Here is a 20723-nt window from a genome sequence, read left to right as displayed (position 1 = left end):
AAATAATGGTAATGAGTTCTGCAATCTGTAATTCACTACCAGCTGCTGGAGCAGTCACTGGACTGTGTCCTACTTCAGCAGCACCTAATGAACTAGAGCTTGTGGAATTCATCTCAAAAAGTACAGAACCTTCTTCCCACATGAAGGAAATTGCAGAGTGATTTTCAGCTGCTCTCTCTACTATATCTCGTCTCTTATCCTTCTCAGGTTTCTTCGAAGTTCCAACTCAAAGTCCTGGTCCACTGTGGTGCTGTGACGATTAGCATGCCTGCTTCAGCAGTTACTGCCTTTGGGCTGTGCCTATGTGAATTCCATGAGTTAGATTTATTTTTTAATGTTTATAATCTCTAAATGGACAACACCAAGCAATATGGTCAGAGCACCGAGAAAATAAATAGCGAAGAATTTCATAACGTTAAATATAAAAATGATGGGCTTTCAGTATATTTACCAAATTTAAAAACATTACAGTAAGATAAAAGTTACATGTGACTGTGTTAGAAGTGTGGTTAACTGTGCACTCAAACAACATGAATAATCATTAATTCATAACAGCATCATATCTGCTAAAATATTTAGAAAGTAGGGAAATTTTAGAGAAATGTCAGGGAAATTATGGTCATCTACATGGTTTTTGTGGGAAATGCTGCGGGGAAAAATGTTAAAAATGATGAAAATAGTGGTAAAATGGTGAAAAATACTCGATGAATAAAGGAAAGATAATATTTTTTGGGTCATTTACATAGTGTTTGAGGGTGAATGGGCATCCAAACTATCTGTTGTATCTAATTCTTATATAAGGCATTTTGTATTGTTCCACATGTCTTATCAAACATGTCACTTTCAACATTGCAATGCGCTCTAAAATACTCAAAAGAAGCTCTCGATACTGTAAAATGAGTAGAAATACTTCTATCTTGTGCTAAATAGGAGAGAGATTTCGAGGGCACTTTTGGACGTACCTTCGCTTGTAACGAAGTTCCCTTCCTCAGCTTCGTCAGAGAAGTCGACGTAAAAGTCTGCATGGAATCCAACTTCTCTGATAACAAAAAGCACAGAAAAAGCCTTGAACCAATCCTCTGGGGCCGTCAGTTTCCCTCCGTCATCCTCACATGTCTTCTTTGCAAGGTGAAATGGTTTCTCCTCTTTGTATAACTTGTAGAAGGTCCGAGGTAAATCATAATACGTGTAACCTTTCGGTACATTTTTACGAAGGGTGCGTTCACAAATAAATGTGTAATATGTAGAGCAGCTAATGTCGTTCACGTGGCCCTTCTTAGCATGTATATGTAGACAGTTTTCACCACCTTTCCAGTTGTCAGGCCTATTTTTCGCCCATGGTAGTTTTGGCGCAGGGTTACCTTGAACAGTATGGTTACATGTTGCTGTGGTTAAATGCAAAGAAGAATAAGTCTGCAACTACACATAACATTTCAGGTAATATATAGTGATTTGGAATCTCATATGGAGACATAGGTAACATCAAGCAACAACTATATAGGACCAGAGAAATAACTGAGTCGCTGTAGTATGAAAAATAGCACATATGGAGTTTACCAATACACAATACTTTCATCATTAAATTCATTTTATCAAGAGACGCAAATATGATGCAAGAGCTGTAAACATTTAATAAAGAACCGAGTTTCACCTGTTACGTTTAATAATAATGAAAGAAAAAGTAAACAAACCCTATCACATACAGAAACAATTCTATGAGACACTGCTGGCTGACATATGAACACTATGCATAGATCCTAAACATTTTGTTCTATAGTTTAGAATATTGTCTAACACATTGTTGATGAAGATAGAAATCACATCATCAGTCTTCTCATTCTTGTTTTGCCTTGAGCAAAAGTCTTCCAGTTTAGTCTTAATATGAATACATTCTTTGGACATTTGAGTAACCCTTAGCTGTCTCCAGTGTTGGCTGCAATCAAAATTATTGACATTCCCCTATCTAAATTTTTGAATTATTGAGTGTACCATTTATTATTAATAGCAGTAATATATACATGATTTCCTTTCAAAAGGCACAGCTACTTCCCTTATCCAAACCTGCAGAAGGCTGGCCTGTAGTCCATCTCTGATTCTGAATAAGTTACCATAAATATTAGTTCTGGTACCCCAACTGAATCTTAATGGTAAGTCATTAAACTAGGCAGCAGGACGTATTCACTTTAAATATTCAGTGTCATTCTAAAGCAGTTATAGTTTGCTATCACACCTTCATGTGGTTGTAGCAGTATGTTGAGTAGAACAAAAGTTTTCCTTGTACCATTAATTTGGAAGGAAAAAAGGAGACAATGGTTTTAGTACGATGGTGAGACAGATATACGTATCCATTTCATGTTAAAAATAGAAATGGAGCAGTTTCTGAATCAGTGAGTTATTTAATTAACAAGTCCACTGAATGGCTTAGAAATTACAGTTAACAAACAGCATTTTCTTCAGCCATGTTACGTTCTTCAAATGGAAACACGAAGGTCAAGTACCAAACAAAATTTTTGCATTTATATTTATTTATAATTTGAAGAAATCGTCACTGTGAAGTAATTCATTACTGAGATAGCGAGAAATGATTTCAAGGAAAAGAAGTAAAATCACAAAAAAATCAGTTGGCAGCATGCTCAGATCTCCAATTTCAAAAATAAGATGGAATGTCCTTTCACAGTGGAAGAAAGGAAGACAGATTTGTGCTTAAAGACCATAGTTTAACCTACATACTTTTACATCATAGTTTCTGTACATGAAACAGGGCAGTACCATTGTTGCCAAAGCACATAGAAAGCCCTACTCAATAAAGCCCTCACCCAGCCATAAATTTACGCATTCGTCCTAAGTAAATCCTTCCTTCAACCCCATAACACCAGTCACATATCTTCTCTTAAGCTTCAAAGAACTGACAACTCCCATTCATCGACCAGAGCAGAGCTCTAACTGATGACTGAAGAACCTCTCCACTTGGCCATAATCCTAGTGTAATCAAAATCGCCAAACACCTTAACTTGCAATGTGTTACCCCTTAGTTGGTAACATCTGTCTCATAGGAGGATATAAAAGCTCTCAATGTATTGTTGACAGGCGTGCATTGTTACTTGGATCTGATATTTCAGCTACCTTCATTCGTGACTAGAACTTGCTACTGTGTAGACATCATTGTTTCATCTCCATGATAGTATTGTTTTATTCGTGCACAAACGTCAGTCACATCATCTCACAGACTGATGTTACTGTAGAGGTAAGATATTTACTCTGTCTGACAGACAGATATTACTCTAAGTGAGGACGTTTTTGTGTCATACTCTCTTTTTTTTTCAAATATCTCATTACTTGTAGACGGCTACTAGTGGAGGGATACCTTGTGTGTCCCAAAGAAGCAGATAGCTTTAGATCAGTTTGAGAAAAGTGATGATGGTTATCATTCAGATGACACTTATGATCCTGAGGAAGATCACGTATCAGATTCAAACCGTGACAGTGATTCAGAAATAGAGGTCAATGATATTATCTGCACGTCTGTGAATGAAAAAGTTGATGTTGACCCTCTTCAGAATAGGGAAAATGATAACACCAAAACGACGCAATTTATCATGGCAAGCTGAATTGTTCCAGTTGGAGTTCCAGTGCACCCAATTGCGGTACTAAAACACGAAATAAAAATGTAATAAAAATTAGATTGTCATTGTGGTTAGACCCTGCCAGTCAGTTAGGTAACGATCCAGATCTACAAGAAACATGGCGTTCAGTTTTTAACACTGAGATATTGGATGAGATAGTAGTACATACCAACTCAAAAGTACAAGTGATACGGAATAAATTGCAAAATCCTTAGACTTCCAGTTATAAAGATACAGACAAAACTGAAATTGGGCCACTGACTGGTTTGATGCTTCCATGTTCTATTTTCAAGTGTGGACGTGAAAACTTGGCATCACTTTTTGCAAATGACTGTACTGGACGTCCTATTTTTCATGCAACCATGCCTCTAAAACGACATGACGCTTTACTGGGCTCTCAGATTTGATGATGCATCTACTCACAAACAAAGGAAAAGAGATGATCCTGCAGCCACTGTGTCTAATATTTCCAACATATTTATTTCTAATTGTCAGAAGGTATATTCGATTGGGGCTCTTGCATGTGTTGATGAGAGTCTAATCCCATTTAGAGGCAGATGCCGATTCAGAATATTTATAGCCAAGAAGCTTGCTAAATATGGCATAAAATTCATTTGCCTCACAGATGCACATTCTTCATATCTGAATAATGCTTACGTTTATGTGGGGAAAGACATGATGGAGCAACACTAACTGAGGAAGAGAAAAAGTTCCTAAAGCCAACACAGTCTGTGATTCGTCTTTCCAATAGCATGTACGGGACAAAGAGGAAGATCACAGCAGACAATTGGTTTTCCTCCATTGAATTGTGTAAGAAGCTGCTGAAAAACTGGTTGACATATGTTGGAATTCTAAAATGCAACGAAATAGAAGTTCCAAAAGAGTTTCTTCCCAAAGCAAAGAAAGAAATGAGCTCCAGTATTTATGGTTTTACTAAGGATCTTACACTATTGCCTTTTGTTCAAAAATTTTCTAAGGCAGTTTTAGCTCTTTCTTTCATGCACCACGCTGCGTATACTGAAGAAAGTAGCAACAATTATCAGTTTCTGTAATGCCACAAAATCTGGCATAGATGCTCTACACATGAAGTGCAGCAACTACTCAGCAAACCAGAGAACAGGATGGCCACTGGCAGTATTTTACTTTCTAATATTTGTGAGCTGTGCAAATGCCAATGTTATGTATCTTCATAAAAGGTACGATGTCAAGATCTGAGTTCGTGAAGAGCATAGGAATGAACTTAATCAGACGTCATATGCAGAGAAGGCTCCAGATTCCAAACTTACTGGATGACCTCAGGAAAATTATTCCAGGTATTTTAGGTGAAAAGCAAAGAAATGGAATCCAAAAAGCACAAAAATAAGCTACACGCTAGGAAACAGAAAAAAACTATCGTCATTGTTTCTACACATTGAGCAGAAAGATGGCATACATGTGTGTGAAATGTGATAAACCCAATCACTTCCAGTGCTCCATGAAAACATGTAAAATGTTTATAGAAAGTTTGTAATTTTTTTCCATTTCTTTGCATGTATATCAAGATATTTGAGAAAACACTTGTCAAGTTTAGAAACTATTTCATTTGACATGGTAATACTAAATCTCATGAATTTTTCAAGGGAAGAATACACTTCATATACTATTTCATGGAAAAACTTGTATTTAATGTTATAATTTTTTCGTATTGTATTGCAAAATGTGACTGAAAGACAATAGAAATATTGATATTAATTTTTCATCAAGCTTTTAAATTGTTCTTTATTTTCGATATTCTCCCATAAGTCCAATCCCTCATCGTGGGAGATGGGCAACGGCACAAAGTAGGGGAATGTCTATAGGGGCGATGTACAACGGGGACTTCGTGTGCCCCAGGACCACTACGGTAGCTGAGAAGGCCCTATGGGAACCGTGAAACGTGACGGCTAACGGGGCTCTGGTGAAGCTGCGATAGGCCTAGCAAGCCAGTAGTGGATAAATCAACTGCTTTTAAAAAGGGAACATGCCTCGGATCACGGAACGGATCTAAAGGAAACCGACTAAGCAACAGAAAAGGATTACGAGAAGGTTTACGACTGGGCACCCTAAACGTAAGGACTCTAATTGGGAAGTTAGAAGAAATTGTAGAAATGATGGAAAGGAGGAAATTGGACATCTTGGGACTTGCTGAGACTAGGTGGAGAGGAGTTGGTGAAAAACCACTAAGTAAAGGATGTAAACTGTACTGGATAGGGAATGAGAGGGGAAGAAATGGAGTGGCAATAGTGGTTAGAGAGGGTCTGCAGGAGGAGGTGGAAGGTATCAATGATTGAATGATAAAAGCCAGAGTACGGGTGAAAGGAAAAAGCATTGAAATCATCCAAGCATATGCCCCACAGGTGGGGTGTACAAAAAAGGAGAAGGAGGAATTTGAAGATGACATGCAAAAGCAGCTAAATGGAGGAAATCAGATTATAATAGGGGACCTCAATGCACATGTTGGCACAGACAGGAAAGGATTCGAGGAGATAATGGGACCAGAGGGCTGGGGGAACCGAAATAGAGAAGGAAAATAGTTGCTGGAACTCTGCTAGAGGAATGGGCTGGCGATCGCAAATTCCTGGTACAAGAAGAAAAGTAGTCACAAAATAACTTGGTATAGTGGGGACTGGTCCCAAACTTCAGTAGTAGACTATATACTAGTGGATAGGCAGATGATGAGCAGCCTCACAGATGTTAAGGTCATTCCATCTGAGGCCTTAGACAGTGACCATCGGCTTTTGGTAGCCACCCTGAGAGAGAAAAAAGATAGGAGGGCAACAGAAATACAGGAGAAAAGGTTGAAGACATGGATGCTGAAAGAGGATGAACGGAGGACCCAGTACCAGACACTGATCAGGAAGAAGCTGCCAAAGGAAGATCAGAGAACAGTGGAAGAAGAATGAGGAGATTTTAAGAGGGCTCTAGTTGAGGCAGCTGAGACTGTGTGCGGAAGAACTAGCACAAAGAGGAGAAGTAGGGAAACCCCATGGTGGAACAACATATGTAAAGAGGCAGTATTTCAAAAAACAAAGCCTTCAGAGAATGGTTCCAGACCCGAACACAGGAAGCTAGGGTAAAGTATAAGGAAAGCAAGAAAGCGGCACAGACCATAGTAAGGGCGGAGAAGAAGAAGTGGTTGGAAAAATGGACAAGAATGTTAGAAGAGGACAGTGAAGGGAACAAAAAAGTACTTTACACCATGGTAAGAAATAAGAGGAACAACAGAAGTGAGTGCCTGAGGATCATGGATAATAATGGAAGAGTTGTGGAGGAAATGCATGAGCTCAAAAAGATTTGGAAGGAGTACTTTGAAGATCTGTTGAATGCTGCCAAGCGGGTAACTAACAGCGATGGAGAGCCTAAGGCAGCAGACGATTATAATAGTGGGGAAATTGATGATCTAACTTGGAATGAAGTGGAAGAAGCCACAAAGAGGATGAAATGGGGCAAGGCACCAGGTTGGGACGAAGTAACAGTGGATATGATATGAGCAGCAGGAGAAGTAGGAACCCAGTGGCTATACAGAGTGCTGAGGGTGGTGTGGAAGGAGAACAGAATTCCTGAGAATTGGAAGAAAGGAATTATAGTCCCAATCTTCAAGAAAGGGGATAAAAGGAGATGTGAGAACTACAGAGGAATCACACTGCTATGCCACTGGGGAAAAATCTATGAAAAGATCCTGGAGAAGAGAATAAGAAGCAGTATTGAAAGTAGACTGCAAGAGGAGCAGTACGGTTTCAGACTGGGAAGATCAACAACGGACCTCATATTTGCGGTAAGGCAACTGCAGGAGAGGCACTATGAGTACGGGAAGGACTTAATCATGGCCTTTTTGGATATTGAGAAGGCGTATGACAGTATCTGTAGGGACAAGCTCTGGGATGTGCTGAACGCAAAAGGGATAGATGAAGAGATAACACGAAAAGTCAGAAAAATGTATGAGGGAAGTGAGAGTTGTGTGAAAGTGGGGAGGGAACGTACTGCATGGTTCAAGCTGGAAAATGGGCTGCGACAGGGAAGTGCACTTTCGCCTTTATTGTTTATTATTGTTATAGATGAAATCCTACAGCAAGTATCAGATGCAATTGGAGATCATAAAATGAAAGCAGTGCTTTTTGCCGATGACCTGATGTTATGGGGAAATTGCGAGAAGGAGGTGCAAGAGCAGTTAGATGCATGGGAGGCAACGGCAGCACAATATGGAATGCATTTCTCTGCAAAGAAAAGTGAAATAATCGTCACAACAAGGAAGAAGAATAGGCCAAATGTGGATATAACTTGTGGAGGGGAAAAACTACAAGTGGTAGAGAACTTCAAGTACCTGGGAAGCGTGATTGAAAGTAAGGGGGGAAATGCAATGGAAATAAATGAAAGGTGCAGAAAAGCAGGGCAGTTCTACAAATGCATTAAGGGGCTTATTTGGAGCAAGGAGGTGCCACAGAAATCCAAGGGAATTATATACCGAAGCTACTTTGTCCTCATATTGGCATACGGAAGTGAGACATGGGTAATGCACGAAAGCGACAAAAGTAAAATACAGGCTAGTGAAATGAAGTTCCAGAGGAGCAGGTTGGGTGTAACAAGACGAGACAGATTGCGAAATGTGTATGTGAGGGAAAGACTAAAGGAGGAACCAGTACAGGACAGGATAGAAAAATCAAGACTGCAGTGGTATGGACACATGAAGAGAATGGATGAGGGAAGAATTCCAAAGAGGATGTTTGATCTGCAACTGGAGGGGAAGAGGCCCAGAGGAAGACCAAGGGATAGATGGGTGAAGGGAGTGAAGGAATGTGTGATGAGAAGAGGAGAGAACTGGACGAAGGTGGAAGAGGGGGAATGGTGGAAAGACAGAACACGATGGAGAGGCTTGTGTTCCCAACAGACCCAGCCAGTGGCTGGAAACTGTCCAAGATGATGATGACTACAGTGGAAATTCTTTGAAATATTTGGTAATCTTAGTTATCCAGACGGATGTTACTGTAAACGCCAATTTTTCAGGTGTTACTCGCTAAGGGTTCAGAATGAAAACACACATGACACTGCTGTAATATTCTACAATATTTATTATTTTACTTTTCAAGCCTGTTTTCAGCTGTTACACCATTATCAGATCCGGCCTTGGTGGCCTAGTGGTTCTAGGCGCTGCAGTCTGGAACCGCGCGACCGCTACAGTCGCAGGTTCGAATCCTGCCTCGGGCATGGCTGAGCGTGATGTCCTTAGGTTAGTTAGGTTTGAATAGTTCTAAGTTCTAGGGGACTGATGACCTCAGAAGTTAAGTCCCCATTTTAACCATTTGTACCATTGTCAGATAGAAATATAAGTTGTGAAATTTTTGTTGGTTTGAAAATTTTAAACTAGTGGATCTATAAAGTGTCTCAGCTGGTTTTCAAAAATTACAATTGTTAATGTTTGATACAGGACTAAAACTAGAGTAATTATTTCAGTAAAATGCAATGTAAAACTATTAACATCAGCAAAATGTATGACACACTAAATAATGAACTATACAAATAGAACAACAGTTCTGAGAAGAAAAATAAATTGTACAATATAGTAAATTTTGTTGACACTTTGTAATGGCATGGCTGAATGAGATAATATTACATTTCATAGGTCCAACGTAACAGACAACTAAAATGATATAAGTGAGATTGAACAGTTAGGTGAAAAACTGTGATTACACAAAGCAAAGTTTTTAGCAGGACAAGTGAAACTATAAAACCTGAAACTTACGAAAAATTGTATATTTAAGTAGGAGGAGTAATCTACAAAGTGGTCTGGATGAGACAGTTGGTAGTATCTGCAGTTACAAGTGGAGAGTAAGGGAGCTGTCTCTGATCATTCGGTACTAATCTTGTGCAAATGGACATATGTTTATTAACTTTCATTATTTCGTGATAGTGCATCTTCATCCCTTTATGAATGTGATGTAAGACTTCATGTTGCACAATGTAACTATAGCCTTCTTTAAGGAGGTGACCTGTCAAAGAAGAGAATGTAAAGGTAATGAATGCCAATATATTCCTCAGCAGAAACGATTACACAAAGCATGAACTTCACCTATGAATGGGAGGCAAAGAGAAATTATGTAGACATTTACAGCTATCAGTAGATGCCAATCTGCAAATACCAGCTCTAACATACATACAATGTGAAGACCTTTCACCAAAATGACAGTGAAATCGCAAGAAAAATTAACAGCAAAAACAGACTTATCCAACTCAACAGTGATGACAGATAAACGAGAAGCCACGAGACAGAATTGTACTACACCTTCATATCTGAAAGAAAACAGCAAAAGACTAAACCAGGACGTGATACCAGCAGCAGCATCCAGCCCAAAAATAATAGCTCAATCAAGATGAAGATGTTCGAAATACAACAACAAGAAATGTGCACTGGAAACCAGAAGCAGTAACTACAGGAGACCCACTAAGGACAACAGCAGATCCAGTCTCAAAAATATCACCAAGGACATCTTTGAGTGTTAATTTAAGGCCAAGGTGGAATACATCTAAAGAGGAGGAGCAAAAAAGTTAGCATCTCCAAATGAGCTTGAGATCCACTACATCCCAGTGAACCTCCTCAGGCAATTACAGTTAGCAAGATAGTCTCTTATAAACCTTACACAGAGGAAGAGGATGTAGCAGACCACAATTCAAACCAACAATTTGTGAACACAGTGAAATTACCTTGATACTTAATAAGCCTTACTCTGAATATGGTGCAAATTTAAATGTGTCTAAATCTATCACAATTTTCTACCAGAACATAGGTCTATGGGGAATTCAAAATTCAATAGACCAGTTAGTAATGGGTATAAATGATACAGAGCAACCAGACATTCTGTGTTTGACTGAAAACCATGTCACTAGAGGTATGTTGTGTATCTAAAGATTCAGTGTAGCATCCCGTTACTGTAGATCCATCATGGAAGGGGGTGGAACCATTATTTATGTTAGAAATAACATTGAATTTAGAGACCAAAACGTAAGCAGTTGTCGTACTGAGCAACAATTTGAAGTGTGTGGTATAGAGCTAACAGCAAACAAGAGACTAGTTGTGATATTAACAATTTACAGAGTACCTACAGTGAATCTCGGGATCTTTTTCAAAAAGAGTGAAGCAGATTTGAGAAAGTTGTATACAGAAGCACATTTCAGCTGTATTACTAGGTGGCTTTAATCTAAATTTCTTGACTGAAAGTAGTGACAGAACAGAATTAGAGCAGTTGATGAGCTATTACAATTTAGTGCAAATAGTAAAATTTCCCACTAGGGTAACTGACCATTCTAGTATTCTAATTGATAATGTTTTTGTTGATAAATCTAGACACAGCAGCTTGATAACCAGTTAAGTCTTACATGGGTTGTCAGACCATGATGCAGTACTTATCACTATCCCTCAGTTTGATATTAAGATAAAACCAAGATATGTGTGGAAAACTTTGAGACCAATAAATAAAGAAAGAATGGAGACATATAGGTAGAAGCTACAGTTAGTAGACTGGTCTGAAGTATACAATTCAAAAGATGTTTTATAAATCAAGTAATAAATCTTTTTGAGGAAATGTTTCCAAAGAAAAGAGTCTGAGAAAAACAGTGTAACACTATATTTAAGCCATGGATTACCCAGGGTATTAAAGTTTCATTAAAACAAAAAGATAACTGTATGTGTCAGCCAGATTGTCTAACAACACTGAAATGATGAGGCAATATAAAGTGTACTCTAAGATATTGAGGAAAGTGATACAGCAAACAAACACCTGTACTTAAAAGAGGAACTTTATGAATCTGATAACAAAATGAAAACCATATGGAAATATGTGGAAAGTGAGATTGGGAAAATTCAGCTGCCAAGAAATTACTAGTTTAAGAAAAGAGTGCAATGCAGTGGATGGTTCTGAAATAGTGGCTAATATTTTCAACAATCAAATTCAGTGCCTGGCTCCTGTAAACAAAGATCCAGAATTCGTGTGTAACACCTTGACTGACGATGTGTGTTCGAAAAACAGTAGTGAAAGAAATAGAAAAAGTAATTTTGACTTAAAAAAGTAAAACCTCTGCTGGAGCTGACAACATTTCCATCAAATTATTGAAATATTGTTGTAGAGGAATAAGTACAGCCCTCAACTATATTTGTAATATGTTATTTGAGGAAGGCATATTCCCTGATAGGCTAAAATATGGACTTATCTGACCAATTTCTAAAAAGGAGAAAATTATTGACCCATTTCATTACTCTCAGTTGTTTCTAAGGTACTAGAGAAATTGGTGCAGAATCAAATGGTTGATCATCTTAGTAAATATAGCACCCTCAGCAGTAGCGAGTTTGGCTTTTGAAAAAGGGGTATCAACTAAGGATGCAATACGTGCATTAGTTGACAGTGAATTAGAATCCATAAATAATAATATGCTGACAGTTGGAAAATATTGTGACCTGTCAAAAGCTTTTGACAGTGTAATCACCATACTCTCCTGAATGAAGCCAACACCATAGGAATGAGTAGAACAGTAGGCAAATGGCTTGAATCCTGTCGGTGTGGTAGAAAGCAGAAAGTAATCATGGAAGGACTGAATGGTGGGTAGGTGTCTTCAGACTAAGGCTCCATTGCCACTGGAGTACCTCAAGGCTGAGTATTGGGCCCGCCTCGTTTTCTAATATTTATAAAAATATCTGCCACTATGCACAGAACATGGCAATATCATCATATTCACTGATGACACTACCATAATAATCCCTGGATGAATGTGTCAAATGAGATAGTAAATAAGGCTTTAGCAGATATGACAAAATTAGTCGAAACTAATGGTTTTTCCATCAATCTAAAGAAGACAAATTATGTTATTTTTTTCCTCTAATACAAATGTTACCAATGAAATGAATCTGAAAATGGGTGAACATGAGATTCTAAAGATGGGTTCTTCAAATTCTTGGGTGTGCATATAGACAGTAAACTTAACTATCTGTGCAAAACGTTAAGCTCAGCAACATTAGCCTTGAGAATCATATCAGACAGTAGGGAGATGACAAGAATAAAAACTGTATACTTTGGCTATTTCCATCAACTATGGTGTATTATCCTGAGGAAATCAACTGGAGCAAGAAAAGTGTTCCATGCACAGAAGCAAGCCGTAAGAATTATGTGTGGAGTACATCCTAGGCACTCGTGCAGAAATCTATTTAGAGATCTTCAAATCTTTATAAGAACTGCTCAATACACTTTTTTCCCTGGTGTGCTTTATTTGAAAAAATATCGACCTATTTAAAACCAATAGTTTGAACCATAATTATAAAACCAGAAGAAGACTTGTCATTCACTATGATCTAAAAATAAAGAGCATGGTGCAGAAGGGGATTTTATACAGTGGCACCCAGATTTTTAATGCCCTTCCACCAACAATTAAAGAACTGGTTGGAAACATACCAAGTTTAAAGAAAATCTGAAGCAGTTCAATCTAGATGTATCTTATTATAGTATAAACGAATTTCTAAGCCAAAATGCATAATACCTACTGAGTATGCTTAAATTTATTTTTGTGGCCTTTATGGCCTAATCATCACCCTTTATCTATCTGCAGTGTAATTTAAAACTGAAATGTGTGTATGTCTTTAAATACAAATATATATACATTCAGAAGTGAAGTATAATAACTCATACATAAGGTTATATATTAGCTTATCTGTTCCTGTTATTTATATGATGAGAACAATGTTCATGTGCACTAAAAATAATTTGTAAAATTTGACTCATTCTACATCCAGAGATATATTCTCATAGGAATCTGCAGAACTCGAAATAAATAAATGAATATCCTATTCTATGTTTCCTACTTCTGTGGTATTGCCCTGCCAGAATTTGTCACAATTACAAGTGATTTGGTCTATTCTACTCTTTCCCAAAGCTGAATTACTGACTTCACTATTGTACAAAAAATGTCCAGTAGTGTTGTATATATTAAACAATGCTTTCAAGTCACTGGATTTAAGCTTACTCGCCACATTCAGAGAGACTTTTCTTAAATATGGAATCGTGTACCTTTTATTGTGGTCTTGATGTGATGGGTTGAGGGCAAGGTAAGGAAGAGAAGAGACGTGTTCTTTCCTTTTATGGTGGATTATGAAGACCACTAAGGCAGGAGTGTAGCCATTTCATAATGCTATTTACCCGACTATATTTAATTCAGTTCAAATGTCAACATCACTCATGGGAAAGGACATTACGTAATGTATCACTAAATGAAAAGCAGCAGGTTTTTGGGACACTAGGAGTTGAGAAATGGCACATATTACAACGTCTGTGGTGGTAGGCTTCCTATAAATCATGAAAGTATGAGTATGATGATTTATATCTATGTTAGGTCTAGGTAACTTATGGAGTTACCCCCAAATTCCTCTGAGAATTTCATACTGTTGTGCTTATCATTTCTTGCTTTAAGAGTGTTTAAATTTTTGTGGTAGTACCCATACATAACCACTGCACTTCATCAACAACTACCCAAACTTGCGAGAGACTGTTATTTTTCAAGAGATGTTTTTTGGAATTGTCCATGTAGATATCTGTGGGGACTGGACTGAGGGGAGTCCATAAGTAGACCATAACTGTGTGTTGCTAACTTTAAGTTACCTGCAACAACTGGGTTAACTCCTGATTTATCTAGCAAGTTTGTGAGAATATTTGTGCTCTCCTGATTGGATATGTTAGTAACTAAATTCCTGAAATCAAAAGAATGTAGCCTGGAACTAGAGGGGCAGGGGATTTGGATATATTTCAACTTATACACTAAGTCAATTGAATTAAGAGTGCCCAGACTAGATTTAAGAGGTGTTTTGATTTTGATCAGGTCATTCAGTTCCCTGATTAATTTGTAAAATGAAGCTGAACTCAAAGATGCTAAAGAAAGATTGGGATGTCGCCTTTGTGGAGTTCAGAGAGATCATACAGTCTGGGACCTATAGAATTAATTTTGGAGAAAATGTAGGCATCAGAGTACGAGGTAAGCAGTAAGATACAAATCCAAGTTCCTGGCCAGATGATAATCTTATCACATCCAGTGTCATGTTACACATTGGTGTAAGATTGCACACTTGGTCTCATTGGTCCCCCCCCCCCTCCCCCCCCCCCCCCCACTCTCTCTCCCTGAGGAAAGTAATGGGAATTGACCAAGGTTACTCAGGGCAACTCCCAGACCCTTTCCTCCTCCCATCATCCCATCTCCACCTATCCCCTCTGGAGCCACAAGGATCAAGTACACCGTCCACACCTTCACCTTTTACGACTGGAACACTTGAATGGGAGGCGTTCACTCTGCCACTGAGCAGCTTAGGAAGAGGATCACGCTGTGTCTGTTTGTTAATAACAAATCAGTTAAAGTCATGCCACTTGACATCTACCCTACAGCTATTTGTTAATAACAATATAATATTTCATCATTACAACCACAACAGAGGACCTACCCAGACAGATATTCTTCCGAAATTTTAAGTATTTTCAAATGTTTTCCATATTTTCAATTATAGGCCTTTTCCCCATTACATGAGCTGCAACTCATTGCTCTGATTGTCATGTCAACATCACGCAGCATTGTGTCACAACGTCGTGTCACGACAATGTGTCGTAGTATCGCAACGTATCATAGTATGTCACATCTTGTCATGTCACAGTCATATTGAATCAAGTCACTTCGCATCATCTCGACGTCATGATACTCTCAGCCAATCACAATGCAGCATGCTCCCTATTTATTCATTGCTATGCTACCATTCCATTACTAGTGTGTGTGACATGATAGTGTATGTGTTAGAAACAAACACATGAGTGGAAATTATGATGTCATAGCAAACTCTGTGAACACTATCGATTTTAAACGAAAGATAATGTATAAGAAATATCACAATACGATGGATAAACGTCCTGATAAGCCACTATTACATATGTGTCATCAAGTAAAATTTTATGTGTGCGTGTGTATATGCAGTAAGCACTATAAAATGTGTACCCAGAGAAAGAGTTGACCAATAACTGAAACCACGCTGGTGAAAATCTGGTCACGTGCAGGGCAGACTATCCCTCAGATTCTGACATATGGGGGTATGGGCGTGAACATCGACACTTGGAGCATGATCGTGGACACACGAACACCCAGCCCAGCAATTACTGAGAAAGGTGTTTTATAAATGGTGTAATCATCTCCAACCTAGTGGCTGACACTGCTGCTATATCAGTTCTGACTGTGGAACCTACCACCAGTGGTAATAATGGCAAACCCAAAATATTAGCGAAAAATATCATACTGCTACAAATACACACCTACCACACAGGAACTCCTTCCTGCATTTGACTGAATAGTGATGACACGATATGGGACTCCTCGAGCAGTTGGGATCGTCAGAGAATCTCAGGTAGTGAAGGGGAGAGCTCCACACGTTTGCTCAACACTGCACCAGAACATATCCCTAGCCATGTTGCATAATTTAAACACTATACATCTGTAATTGCCTATGGCACGACCGACCTACTGGCTGGTATGAATGGCACTCAGTCATTAGGGGAGGGAGTCTCCGCCACAACACGACAGGCCTAACTTGCCGAAGTCTGCGGATAAACGTTGCTAACAGTGCCGAGCGTCCCCAGCGGCTCTTTCTCTCTGGACCAACGAGAAACATGCCCCCATCCTCTCACAACCATCATGCCTTTAACACTAGTTTGGGCGACTCCATTCTCAGTCAGACCACACTTCTAGGTGGAATGAAGACTATTAGTTATAACCACGATATCTAAACCAAGTAAACCGTACAATGTTATTAGTATATGCGACATTACTATAGGTTTCGTACATCACCGAATATGACCATAGCTATTAATGCATTTTGAACTAATATATAGAATTCCAAAGACACACACAGGACAGACAGTACATTGCTGTATTTGCTACGAAGACTTATCTGTATATATATATATATATATATATATATATATATATATATATATATATATATATATATATATATATATATATACACACACTCCTGGAAATTGAAATAAGAACACTGTGAATTCATTGTCCCAGGAAGGGGAAACTTTATTGACACATTCCTGGGGTCAGATACATCACATGATCACACTGACAGAACCACAGGCACATAGACACAGGCAACAGAGCATGCACAATGTCGACACTAGTACAGTGTATATCCACCTTTCGCAGCAATACAGGCTGCTATTCTCCCATGGAGATGATCATAGCGATGCTGGATGTAGTCCTGTGGAACGGCTTGCCGTGCCATTTCCACCTGGCGCCTCAGTTGGACCAGCGTTCGTGCTGGATGTGCAGACCGTGTGAGACGACGCTTCATCCAGTCCCAAACATGCTCAATGGGGGACAGATCTGGAGATCTTGCTGGCCAGGGTAGTTGACTTACACCTTCTAGAGCACGTTGGGTGGCACGGGATACATGCGGACGTGCATTGTCCTGTTGGAACAGCAAGTTCCCTTGCCGGTCTAGGAATGGTAGAACGATGGGTTCGATGACGGTTTGGATGTACCGTGCACTATTCAGTGTCCCCTCGACGATCACCAGTGGTGTACGGCCAGTGTAGGAGATCGCTCCCCACACCATGATGCCAGGTGTTGGCCCTGTGTGCCTCGGTCGTATGCAGTCCTGATTGTAGCGCTCACCTGCACGGCGCCAAACACGCATACGACCATCATTGGCACCAAGGCAGAAGCGACTCTCATTGCTGAAGACGACACGTCTCCATTCGTCCCTCCATTCACGCCTGTCGCGACACCACTGGAGGCGGGCTGCACGATGTTGGGGCGTGAGTGGAAGATGGCCTAACGGTGTGCGGGACCGTAGCCCAGCTTCATGGAGACGGTTGCGAATGGTCCTCGCCGATACCCCAGGAGCAACAGTGTCCCTAATTTGCTGGGAAGTGGCGGTGCGGTCCCCTACGGCACTGCGTAGGATCCTACGGTCTTGGCGTGCATCCGTGCGTCGCTGCGGTCCGGTCCCAGGTCGACGGGCACGTGCACCTTCCGCCGACCACTGGCGACAACATCGATGTACTGTGGAGACCTCACGCCCCACGTGTTGAGCAATTCGGCGGTACGTCCACCCGGCCTCCCGCATGCCCACTATACGCCCTCGCTCAAAGTCCGTCAACTGCACATACGGTTCACGTCCACACTGTCGCGGCATGCTACCAGTGTTAAAGACTGCGATGGAGCTCCGTATGCCACGGCAAACTGGCTGACACTGACGGCGGCGGTGCACAAATGCTGCGCAGCTAGCGCCATTCGACGGCCAACACCGCGGTTCCTGGTGTGTCCGCTGTGCCGTGCGTGTGATCATTGCTTGTACAGCCCTCTCACAGTGTCCGGAGCAAGTATGGTGCGTCTGACACACCGGTGTCAATGTGTTCTTTTTTCCATTTCCAGGAGTGTATATTCTTAATATCAGAAGCCACACTATTACTACTACCCTATCTAAAAAAGCTAGTTATACAAATTAACCCAGCAATATTATTAGCTTGTAGCGATACTGTAAGACTTGTAAATAAAATTGTGCAAGTTCACTGGCAATGAACGAGGTCCGCCAGGGAACCCAGGCAGGATAAGAAGACACGTATCTTTTGCTGTGTTAATGTGCGAAATCAGTATATATGTTTCATAAATAGATGTGGAAACAATCCGAAGTATATATGTCCTCGCCACACAGAAATGAGCCTGAGTAATGGTCACAGTGCAGTCACAGACCCTCAGAGATCACAGCCCCTCTCCTGCTATGACAAAAATATGTAATCTTAGACATGTACAGAGCTCGAGCTCTGTCTGCCGATAAACCGATTCTCCAAAGACCAAAAAACTCACCACCAAAGTTATTCGAATTGCAAATAATACAGGCACAAAGACTGCGGGGAAAAAAATCGGCTGTACTGGTATCATAAGAACAGGGTCGTCACCATACTGATGACGAAACGCTGTGCGTCTCTTCTAACGCAGGGTCACGACACCTCCAGAAGCCAGACTTCGATTACAGCGACGCTCATCGCCTCTTCCGCTGATGTTGGGGTAAGCGCAAATAACCCTGGGAAATATCATCCAGCATGAAGCCGATGCATGGAAGTGTGTGTGTGTGTGTGTGTGTGTGGTGGGGGTGGGGGAATTGCCTACCTGACTATCCATCACTTTAATGGCCAGAAAATTCTTTCCACCTCCCCCAAGACTGCTATGTCTGGGAGAATGTACCCACAATGCAGCCATTACGAAACTATGTCTGACCAGCGTCCCATCCACTAGCAATGGCGTCTCTAATGACAGGAGGCTGTTGATAAGACTACCGGCGTACACCTGTCAAAACTCCAAGCAGATGGGGGAAGCTGTACGAATATAAACGCACTAAAATTATTTTCTTAACGTCTGTGAGTTGCTGGATTTATCCATACAGTCTTATTAATAAAGAAGCATGATTTAGTACCAAAAACACCCCTAACTGTACTCGATTTATTACTATCGTAAGATGTGAGGTGTTGAACGTAAAGATTTTACCAGGAATCCACCTCTCTCCCGGTTCCCATATATCATTATACCTCCCACATCATTCCGTCTAGGACATTGTCATAGATGGCGAATAGCAAATGTGGTAATATTGGAGTCATCCTGATGCTTTTAGAGAGGAGAAGGTTGTAGGAAGGATATTATTAAATCTTTTTATTGTTCTCGTCTAAGATGGTAAATGCAAAATCACGTTTGCAATAAAATGCTCGTAAATCGTGCATGTAATATATTTATCTTATAGGACTCTGTTGGATAATTTGTTTAAGAATCATGTAATAAAGATAAGGCGCGCAATAATTATGTGCCACATCCATTAACCCTGAAATATGCTATTGTTATACCTTTGCATAAAAAGGGGGATAGATCTGATGTCAACAATTACCGCCCAATCTCCCTTCTAATAGCTTTATCCAAAATTTTTGAGAAAGTAATGTATTCAAGAGTAGCTTCACATATCTGTAAAAATGAAGTACTAACAAAATGTCAGTTTGGTTTCCAGAAAGGTTTTTCAACAGAAAATGCCATATATGCTTTCACCAGTCAAATTTTGAATGATCTGAATAACCGAAAACCACCCATTGGGATTTTTTGTGATCTCTCAAAGGCTTTTGATTGTGTAAATCATGAAATTCTGCTAGACAAGCTCAAGTATTGTGGCATGAGTGGGACAGTGCACAAATGGTTTAATTCGTACCTAACTGGAAGAGTGCAGAAAGTTGAAATAAGTAGTTCTCGTAACATGCAAAGATCAGCACATTCCTCAAACTGGGGAACTATCAAGAATGGGGTTCCACAAGGGTCAGTCTTGGGTCCTTTGTTGTTCTTATTATATATTAATGACTTGCCATTCTATATTCATGAAGAGGCAAAGTTAGTTCTCTTTGCTGATGATACAAGTATAGTAATCACACCTGAGAAACAAGAATTATCTGATGAAATTGTCAATACTGTCTTTCAGAAAATTACTAAGTGGTTCCTTGTAAACGGACTCTCACTGAATTTTGATAAGACACAGTACATACAGTTCCGTACAGTAAATGGTATGATGCCACTAATAAATATAGACCTTAATCAGAAGCATATAGCTAAGGTAGAATATTCCAAATTTTTAGGTATGTCCATTGATGAGAGATTAAATTGGAAGAAACACATTGATGATCTGCTGAAACGTTTGAGTTCAGCTACTTATGCAATAAGGGTCATTGCAAATTTTGGTGATAAACATCTTAGTAAATTAGCTTACTACGCCTATTTTCACTCATTGCTTTCATATGGCATCATATTTTGGGGTAATTCATCACTGAGGAATAAAGTATTTATTGCACAAAAGCGTGTAATCAGAATAATAGCTGGAGTCCACCCAAGATCATCCTGCAGACATTTATTTAAGGATCTAGGGATATTCACAGTAGCTTCTCAGTATATATACTCTCTTATGAAATTTGTTATCAACAACCAAACCCAATTCAAAAGTAATAGCAGTGTGCATAACTACAATACTAGGAGAAAGGACGATCT

This window comes from Schistocerca cancellata, chromosome 1, assembly GCF_023864275.1.
Source record: "Schistocerca cancellata isolate TAMUIC-IGC-003103 chromosome 1, iqSchCanc2.1, whole genome shotgun sequence".
Taxonomy (NCBI): domain Eukaryota; kingdom Metazoa; phylum Arthropoda; class Insecta; order Orthoptera; family Acrididae; genus Schistocerca; species Schistocerca cancellata.
Note: the sequence above shows the minus strand (reverse complement) of the source record.